Source organism: Vicugna pacos, unplaced genomic scaffold, assembly GCF_048564905.1.
Source record: "Vicugna pacos unplaced genomic scaffold, VicPac4 scaffold_192, whole genome shotgun sequence".
Classification (NCBI taxonomy): domain Eukaryota; kingdom Metazoa; phylum Chordata; class Mammalia; order Artiodactyla; family Camelidae; genus Vicugna; species Vicugna pacos.
Window position 1 is genome coordinate 2246736 of NW_027328871.1, and position 10463 is coordinate 2257198.

General features: G+C 32.6%; 1 pseudogene; it reads right to left on the reverse strand.

Annotated features, from left to right (window-relative positions):
* Positions 1-342: 342 nt before the first annotated feature.
* LOC140695268 (heat shock transcription factor, Y-linked-like) lies at positions 343-4714 on the reverse strand (annotated as a pseudogene).
* Between the last annotated feature and the right edge of the window lie 5749 nt (positions 4715-10463).

The following is a 10463-nucleotide window of genomic DNA, read 5'->3' on the forward strand; positions in this document are numbered from 1 at the left end:
GCTGCTCTCGCTCTGAGTGACAAAGTTCACTGTCTGTGACCGATGGTCTCATCTCCCTGATATCATCTGTAGGAAATGAATATGCAAGGTTGCTAAAAATCTCAGCATGGTAAAATCTCAGAACTCCTACAATTCTTAACGGTTTTGCAATGGGAATGCAATACTGACAAAGACTACATTTTGGAAAACAATGTGGTGTTTTCTCATGGTTGCATAAGGGGATGTGAGGATAATCCCTGAGATCCAAAAAAATAATTCTTGCTCAAGTGCTGGGCAAAGAAGTGTAAAGTTTCTGCATTATTAGGACAGAGAACTGCTTTCAAAATTATGACTATGCTCACTCTATTCCAGGTAGTCATAGGAAAGATAGGTTATTGCAATTTCTAAGTGAACAGGAATAAGTCAGTGGTTCAGTCTCTATAAATTAGTCAACGGGTGTTCAAAGCCAAAATAAGTTGTGTCAACAATGAAAATAAGAGAAAAAAATTAGACATAAGCTTAAATTAAAAAGGAGACACAGTCCTGTGCTCTGTTCTGGGGACTGGAAAATGTATATGCCTCAGTCCAATTCAAGGGTTCAGTGGTTTGGCCCTAGTATCAGCTCGGGATTCAATGAACAGATAACAATTAGAATACTGGAAAAAATATAATCTCTCTCTCCCTGATCTGAAGAAAACCTTGTGGTTCAATGAATCTCTTATTTCACAGAGATTCTGCCAGATGCAGAGGAATAATTCACGGATGACTAAACTAAGACAAACTTAGTTACTGCTTAACAATCCATCTTCATACACACACAGTGGTAGACAGATTTGTAGTATTTAGTGGGAAGAATTCAGTGGACAGATGTCAGAGTATAGTTTTCAAACACCAGCCAACTTTTGTACTTTTGCAAATAGTCTAGCTTTACCCTGGTAGAAAATTACAGATGGACAAATAATATTCTTCCTTAGAATTTCTAATTTTGAAATTAAACTGCAGCTTTTGACTTATCAGTATAGAACCTTGTTAAGATGATCACATTAAGACACACTTTCTGATAAGAGAGATGGAAACTAGCTACTGAACCAGCCCATTTTAACCCTTGACTGCTAATGTAAGCAACAAAATTTCCACCATTAAGGTTGTGTTGACAAATAAAGAAGCTTGATGTCCCTGTTGTAGTAACAGCCACTGCTGTCCAGAGTTCTCCAGCTGCAAGTGGGCTCTTTTCTTCTCTTGGTAAAGGTCATATTGGTGGGATGTTGCTAGAGATTACCCTGGCGTATTTTCAAGTTCTCCAGATTATCAAAGGCTTTCTTCACAATTGATGACACAGTTTCAGGACTCAATGTTGCCATTTCAGTCTTCTCAGATGACACTGGCTGCATCATTGTGAGAAGAAGCCTTATGCTCCCAGACCTTGCCTACAATTTTCCAGCATATCTTGGCATTTCACATTCTGAAAATGCTTCACCTTTTATTTTAAATCAATGGGAAATAGTCAAAGTCTTCCATGGATATTTTATATTTCCTAGTATCTGCAGAAATTTGGTATTCTTGAAGTTGGACAAATTTTTAATTTTACCATCCTTGACTCCTAGTAGTCCATACATTTTAGACTGCAATCTGGTTACTGAATATGACCACCTCATCCAAGGGGCTAATACCTCTTAGATACTGACTGTGTGAACGTTAGAATCGGCACAAGTTATGTGGGGTGTATAAACCTAAATTAAATGTTTGCAATGGCAATGTCTCTTCTGGACAAATCTCTGATTCTAAGAAGTAAATTAATTAGAAGGCAGTAGATTTATTGGTATGTGGAAGAGAATCAGATAATTTGGGGTGGATGGGTGATGAAGAGACAGGAAAAATTCCAGCAAATGAGAATGGAATGCTTTAGGCCTCTGGAGGCAGGAATTAAGAAGAAATAATACTTTGTCTCCTTACCTACTTCTATTTACTATCTTGAGTGACTAGTCCTTGGGCTATGAAAACAATTAGTTTGCGGCAAAGGGTAAAGAACATAACAAAATAGTTTGAAATCCATGAGAGTTTTGTTGTTTCAGGAAAGAAGATTTTGCTCTAAGTCAACATGTGTTTTTCATTCACTAAATACTAAAATGCATCCCGTGGCATGTACTGTGCTTAGTTTCCTGGTATCCATGTTAGACAGGAAAGGGGAATAGACAGAAAAATTCTAAGTAGGTAAAAGGAGGACACCCAAAGTCGAAGGATGAGTTGTTGAAATGTGGTGAGGTTGCAGCTAAAATAGCTGACAAGCATTTGCCTGCATGGATCTCCAGATACAGTGAAACATAAAGACATGCCAAGGTAGTCAGATGCCAGATTTATAAAGAAATGACTAAACTAAGTTGAGTTGTGGTCTTAGATTTGGAAAGGCATTAAGAGACACCCTGAGGATGTAAGCTTGTCTTTGGCTGGAACATAAAAGCAACAGAAAGTATTGACTAGAAAATATAGTGTAGGCAGTTGAGGGCAGGAATTGAAAGCACCAATTGGAATGCTTTGAGAACAGCACAAAGAAGACCATAGACAAAATTACTTCTTATATTCTACCACATGATGAATGTGCCATCTGAGACTACATCATGTGACATTTATGATTCCAGGGATGACATTATAGAGACCATGATCCCTGGGCAGGTTCCTACATTTATCTCCTGTTCCAACCTATCCTAACTTAACACTTTTAACACTTTCCCGGATGAACCAGAACCACTTAGTACTTTTCCCTCTCTCCATGTTTCAGTCTTTTTACAAATTCTTCCATTTTCTCATCTTCCTTACAAGAAATTATTTAAATTTACTATATTTTTCCATCAAATGATCATATCAATAAAATATCTCTTTTTTCTTTAAATGGTAACTTAGTCTCCCTTTTAACTCTTAATTCTATTTAAAAATAAAGTAAAGAAAATAGTGGTACACAACTATGTTTATTGTTCAAATAAGAAATTTGCAGATATTTGTTGATATTTGCCAACATCAGTTTTAATCTTTGTTATCCTGCATAAACTGGTAGTCATCTGGTAGATCAGTTGTAATTGGGATGACGTTCATAAACTGAAGATGGCTGATGAATTGTCATTGAAAGAAAGGTAGCTGATGTATCAGATATCACTGGCACTGTAAACCGTGGGTTGCTCCCTTGGTGAACTTTCGAAAAATGACCTTCATCTGCAGATATGTTGTGATATCTATTTGGAAAATTTGAAGGCTCCACCATCAGTCCATTATAATTGCTCAGTATGGGAGACAAGATGCTGTATTGAGAATTAGAAGTTGTAGTTGTAATGAAGTTCAAAACACGGCCATTTGCTTCCGTGTAGCTGCTTTGAGAGTGACCGTTGACAGTGGTCAACTGATTTAAAATAGCACGTTGATCCTCTACAATTTGTTCTGGTGGTCTTACTGACATTGATGATGGAGGAGAAAAATCACCTCTGATTGGGTTATTTATATCGCATATTATGTGGCTAGTTAGGGCTTTCTTATTAGAGGCATGTTTAAATTTGTAGAAAGTAAAAATGCACATTCTCCACTAGTGTCAGCCAGAAAAATAGAATTATTATTATCCACATTACACCCTGCTTTAAAGTGCTTCTTTTTGGAAACTACAGCCAATGAAGATAACAGAGAGGCATTTTTAATCTCAACTCTTCTTTTTATTCTCACTAAAAGCTGGGGACAGGCTCGTTTAAAATTTGGATTATGATAGAATTGCAGCTACAACCAAAGGAGAAAGATTTTAGCAATTTTTATCCAAAATAGAAGGCTACAATAAGCCTAACCTATAAAACCTCAGATTTCACGTTTACTATGCAAAGATAATATCATCAGAATATGAACATTGCTGACGATATTTTGAAGTTCCTTGTTTGGAAAATGCATATTTAAATATTATACTCATGAAATTTTAGGAGTTAGCATTTGCAGCAATGGTGAATGCCACTTTTTAAAAGCAGCTTTTCTACCTATATTTAGATTTCTGGTAAGATTCATAGTTGCAAGCAAAGTTTCTCATAATCTTGACTACTTAAGGCACTCTCCTCATTTTTCAGAAAAAAATAATGGATTTAAACACTAAGTTTTATACAATTTTCAAAATCCAGCTTTACATTCATATTACCGAAGATTGATGTATAAAATAAAATTTTATATATGTTACCAATTGGTAACAAAAATTTCCAAATACTTTGCTTAAAACAGAGACTTCTTTTGCTTCTGCCAGAAAGTCAGCTAGACAAGCAGACCTTTGAAAATTCTGCTGCACTTTACTAAACCCATAAAGATTAAGCTGTCTAACTAAACTTTTCATACTTCCAGTTCCAAATATTCTGAAAGGGGGCTTTATTTCCAAAACTTCCTTCTTAAAGACATCTTCATCAATCACTATGGAAGTTCCATTATCATCCCACCAGATGGATTTAAATTGGTCATTCCCAGCCATTTTCCAGTGTTTTTTTGTAAATCTCAGTGAACGAAAATCATTATCTTCATCTGGTTCAGAGACACAAAGTGCCTAACATGGTGTTTTTATCAAGGATTCTTCAGACAAAGTCTGAAAAGCATTTTCTTCAAACATAGATCTCAAGTCCAAGTCCCCAGAGAATGATTGATCACACAATAGAGATTTACCAGAATTTTCTGAACCTGTTGGTCTAAATTTACTAGACACATCCTGAATTTCTGAAGAAATATGTGCCATCTCAAATAACTTTTTCTACAGCTTCTTTCCTAATCTGCATGATTTTGAGCACTGCAGCTTCAAATGCTGCTTTGGCAGGCCTGCACAGATAAACTGCTAGTCTATAACAATGGTTCTCAACCTTAGTAGATGTGACATCTCAAAACGAGTTGTCTCCTAGCAACTCAAGTGTAGCATTCAGCTAGTGTTTACTTCTCATTCATCCAGTTAATATGAAACATATAGGATGCTTATTTTTATAGTGTGATATGCAAATATTATCCACACAATATCTTTTTAAATAATTTAATTTTGGGGTCTATGAAATAAATCCAATCTCCATACTTTTGTACACAAATTTATATCAGATCCGTGAACAGAGTATAAATAATGCACAAAATATATAAAATAATTTTAAAGTTATGGAATTTAAAGTGAAATTTGTGCAAAACCTGTACAGAAAATGTAAAACTATTTCATCATCATTTGTAATTAAACTGAAATATAATTTGATTTGGAAATGGAAGTAGGTATTTATCTGTGTTGATTACAATAAGTAACTATATTCAAAACATGAGAAGAATAAATATCAGTTTATTTGGTATGTTTATAAATAAATGTTAAATATTTATGAAATAAAATTAGATTAAAATAATAAATCAAATGTAAGAAATTCCAAACGGGTCAATTTTTGTTTTAAATTGTAATTCAGTGCTATTAGTAATAAATGTAATTTAATATTCTAATCTAAATTACAGAAGAGCCAACCTTATTGTACATTTACAAATGTTTATTTTTTGCCATTCTTTCACTCAGAGGTTTCTCAGTCCCTAGAAGGAAAAAATTTTCTTGTCATCTTTATAATCCATTTTCTTGTGGATTCTGTTAAGTGTTTCAAAATGATGTTGATAAATACAGTTATGGACAAGGTCCTGTGTTCTATCAGCAGTGAATCCATTAAAGGGCAAAGAATCAAAAAACAAAGAAATAACAGTATATGTTGGTTGACGTGGAAAGACCAGGTAATGCATTTTAGGAAGCAATATGTTTCCCAGTCCTTAAACAGTTGGCATTGTAAGTATAATACAGCAATTTAAGGGAAGTGGTTTGTGTACTAATTGTAAATAACAGCTATGTTCTGTATCAGTAAACTGTAGTAAATCCAGTTCTTCCAAAATTTATATTCTTTATTTAGAAATAAATTCCATTAATTATAAGCCAAATTCAAATGAGTGATAAAATTTTAAATAAATAAATGTACACTCAAACTACAGTGTAAAATTTTCTTTCACTATCTGTAAATTCCATTCTAAATAAATAATAGCAACCAGACTTCATGGCATATTATAAGTATTATTAAGTATAGTTAAGTTGGACTTAGTGCTCATTCATAAATATTATTTAACATACAAAAATGAATATATGTTACACCACCATTAAAAAAGAAAGAATTAAAAAATAACAATCTCAATAAATGTAGGAGAATTATTGACAGATCAGATCTTAATTTTTTATAAAAATATTCTTTACAAATTTGCTCTAGATAGAATGTAACTAAACATAATAAAAGCCTTATAGGAAAAACCCATGACTAACATCAAGTTCAATGTTAACATACAGGAAACTTTTCCTCTGGTCTAGTGATAAGAAAAAGTAGCTCATTTTGACAAGTCCTAAATTACACTACTAGAAGTCTTAGTCAGAAAAACTAGTCAAGAAAAATATAAAAGGCATCCAACTTGTAAAAAAGCAGTAAAGTTTTTACAGATGACATAATTCTGCATAGATAGAAAACTCCATAGGCTCCTCCAGTGACTGTTAGAACCAACGAACAAACATAGTAAACTTGCAGAATACAAAATCAATATACATATATATGTTGCATTTTTATATAGTAACAACAAATTATCAGAAAGATAAATTAGGAAAACAATTGTGTGTGAATTTATACCAACAAGAATAAAATAGGAATAAATTCGTTAAGTGAAATAAAAGAACTAAACATAGATCTATAAATCACAGGGGCAAGAAATATATGTAAACAAAATAAATAGAAAGATATTCTGTGCTCATGGACTGTGTACAATGTGAGGAAATATTCTAATCAAGTTTTTACATGTTCAATCTCCCCAGCACTAATTATTGAAGACAATGTCTTTACTTCATTTTATACTCTTGCTTCCATTTTCATGGGTTAATTGATCATAGGTGTGAAGGATTATATCTGGTTGCTCTATACTCTTCTATACATTGGTGTCTGTTTCTGAGCCGTATCATGTTGTTTTAATTACTAAAGCTTTGTAGGACTGTTTAACATCAGAGATCTTTACACCATTAGTTTTAATACTCTTTTTCAAGATTATTTTGGCAACTCATGTTCTTAGTGGTTACATATAAATTTTGAAATTATTTATTCTACTTAATGGAAAAATCTCATAGGTATTTTGACATGAATTACACTAAATATAGATTCCTTTGGTTAGTATGTTTGTTTCAACCACATTGTTTCACAACATTAACATAAGAGATCTTTTCATTCCTTTGGATCAGTTTTAATTTCCTTCACCAATATTTTCTGTTTTTTAACGTATAGGTTTTCACCTTACTTGTTACCTTCATTTCTAGATGTTCTTAACATATATATATAATTATATACATAATATTTTTAAACTCGTTTCCTACACAAATACAGCAGGCAGAATGCAGTGGCAAGACATATTCAAAGTCCTGAATGAAAGAAAATTGTAATCTAAGATACTTTATCAAGCAAGGCGATCTTTTAGAATAGAAGGAGAGATAAATAACTTCCACAAAAGGAAATACTAAAAGAATTTAGAAAGAGAAAAAGAAATAATGAAAGATCTACTCTAATTTAAAAGGAAGCAGGATGCCATAGAAAAGAGAAAAGTATAATTAGAAAGGCAATAGCTAAAATGACTTACAACAGAATAAATATCATGTTGTAAAACAGGACATCAAAATTTTTAAGGGCCAGAGAGTGAAACAGGACAATACAGAGTATTTTCTCCTTCTTTCTGTTTTCTGTAAAATGGGTAAGAGTTTGTATTCTTATCAGTTAAATTAAACAGATATTGTACGGGTCAATATAAATACAAAACAATGTAACCATAAGTCAAAATCTTACAATGAAGTCACAAAGCCAAAAGGAAATCAAGATAAAAGAAAACTTATCAAGCCACAAAAAGAAAAAGAAATGAACAAAAAGGAAATACTAAATCAACTGGAAAATGAAGTTCAAAATGGAAATAAACACCAGTCTATCAATAATTATCACAATGGTTAATGGACACTGTGGTTCAATCAAAAGATATATATTGTCAGGTGGGATAATATAACAAGACCCTACATTATGAAGCATACAAGAGACCTACTTTAGAAAGAGGAACAGATATCAATTGAAAGTCAGAAGATGGAAGAATATATTCCATGCAAATGCACATAACAAGAAAGCAGGACTAGTAGTACTGACTTCACACAAAAGAGACTTTACAAGAAAGGACATAGACAAAGATAAACAAGGACATGATATAATGATTAAAGGAGCAATACTAAATGAGAGTATTATACTCATTAAGATATATGCACTCAATATAGGAGCACCTAAATACATAAAGGAAATACTAATAGATAATAAGAGAGAAATCACTGGGAACACAATCACAGTAGGAAACTATAACACCACATTACCATCACTGGAATGGTCTTTCACACAGAAAATTAATAAGGGAACAAAGATACTAATAGACATGATTAAATAATTGGAGTTGGTTGATACATTCAAAGCATTACTTCTACCCAAAACAGAATATACATTCTTTTCCAGTGCGTATGGTGCATTTTCTAGGAAAGATTATGAGCTCAGGCACTGAAGAAGTCTCAACAAATTTAAGAAGAAAAAAATTATTTCAAGCAACTTTTCTGTGTATAATACCATGAAAAAGAAATCAATCACAGAAAAACAGGGAGAAAAATGTCAGCATCCAGATTAAAAAACATGGTACTAAAACAAGTGGGGGGGTGATCAAGTAAAAGAAGAAAATATAAAATATCTTAAGAAATATGACAAAACACTACACAAAGTCTAAGGAATACAGTTAAAGCAGACTTTAGAGGGAAGTTCATAGTGACAAGGCCCTCCTCAAAGTAGAAGAACAATTGCAAGTAAATAATCTAATGTTCTATGTAAACTAATCAAGAAAAGAAGAGCAAACAGAACCAAAAGTCAGCAGATAGAGGGAAAATTTAAAGAAGAAAGAAGAAATAATTGAAATAGAGATTAAAAAATAGAAAAAAATCAATCAAACTATTTTTGAAATAGTAAACAAAATTGACAAATCTCTGGACAGACTCACCAACAAGAAAAGAGAGAGAACACAAATAATATAAGAAATGAAAATGGAGAAACTACAACGTGTACAACAAATTTACAAAATATCATAGGGGAATTACATGAGCAACTGCATGGAAACAAACTGGATAACCAGGAAGTAATGGATAAGTTTTTGGAAATATTCAGCCCACCAATATTGCATCTAGGAAAAAGTAACCATTTGAAAAGACAGATCACCAGAAATGGAATAGAATTATCAATAAAATAAAAAATCTCTGTAAACAAAATTCAGACCCAAATAGCTTCACTGGGGAATTTGACCAAACATGCAAAGAAAAATCCATACCAGTCCTCCTCAAACTCTTCCAAAAGATTGATATGGAGAGAGTACTCCCAGACTCACACCATAAGGCCAAAATTAATCTGATAATGAAACCAGACAAAGACACTACCCCAAAAAGAAAACTATAGGCCAATATCATTGATAAACATAGATGTAAATGTGCTTAAGAAATTATTAACAAACAGAATCCAACATCATGTAAAAAAAAATCATGAACCATGGTCAAGTTTGGTTCATCCCATGAACACAAGGATGGTTTAACATATGCAAATCAATCAATCAATTGTGATACACCATATCAACAAAAGAGAAGACAAAAATGATATGATCATCTCATTAGATGTAGAAAAAGGATTTGATAAAATTTAACACCTATTTGCAATAAAATTTCTTATCACAGTGGGCATAGAAGGACCATATCTCAACATAATGAAAGCTATTTATGAAAAAAATATAGCTAGCAAAATACTCAATGGTGAAAATCTGAATCCCTTCCCAAAAAACCTGAGACAAGACAGGATGCCCATTCTCACAATTTCAATTCAATATAGTCTTGGAAGTCCTAGCCACAACGTTCAGGCAAGAAAAAGAAATAAAAGTTTCAGACTGGAAAAGAAGAGGTAAAATTGTCACGATATGCAGACATGACACTATATACAGAAAAGTGTAAAAGCTTCACAAAAAAATTACTTAGGGTAAAAAAGGAACTGGGCAAGGTACCCAGAGTAATGTATAAAAACCAATTGTATTTCTTTACACTAACGTTGAATCAACAGGAAAACAAATTATAGAAACAACCACTTTTATAACTGCACCAAAAACTATAAAATATTAAGAATACCTCTGACCAAGTAGGTGAATGACTTATACATGGAGAACAAGAAAACATTGATTGAGGAAATCAAAAAACATTTGAAGAATTGAAAAGATACCCAATGGTCTCATAATGGAAGAAATAATATTGTTAAAATGGCAATACTGCCCAAGGCATTCCACAGACTTAATGTGATTTCCTATCAAATTATGCAAAACATTTCTTTTTAGGACTGAAACAAATGATCCTAAGATTTATATAG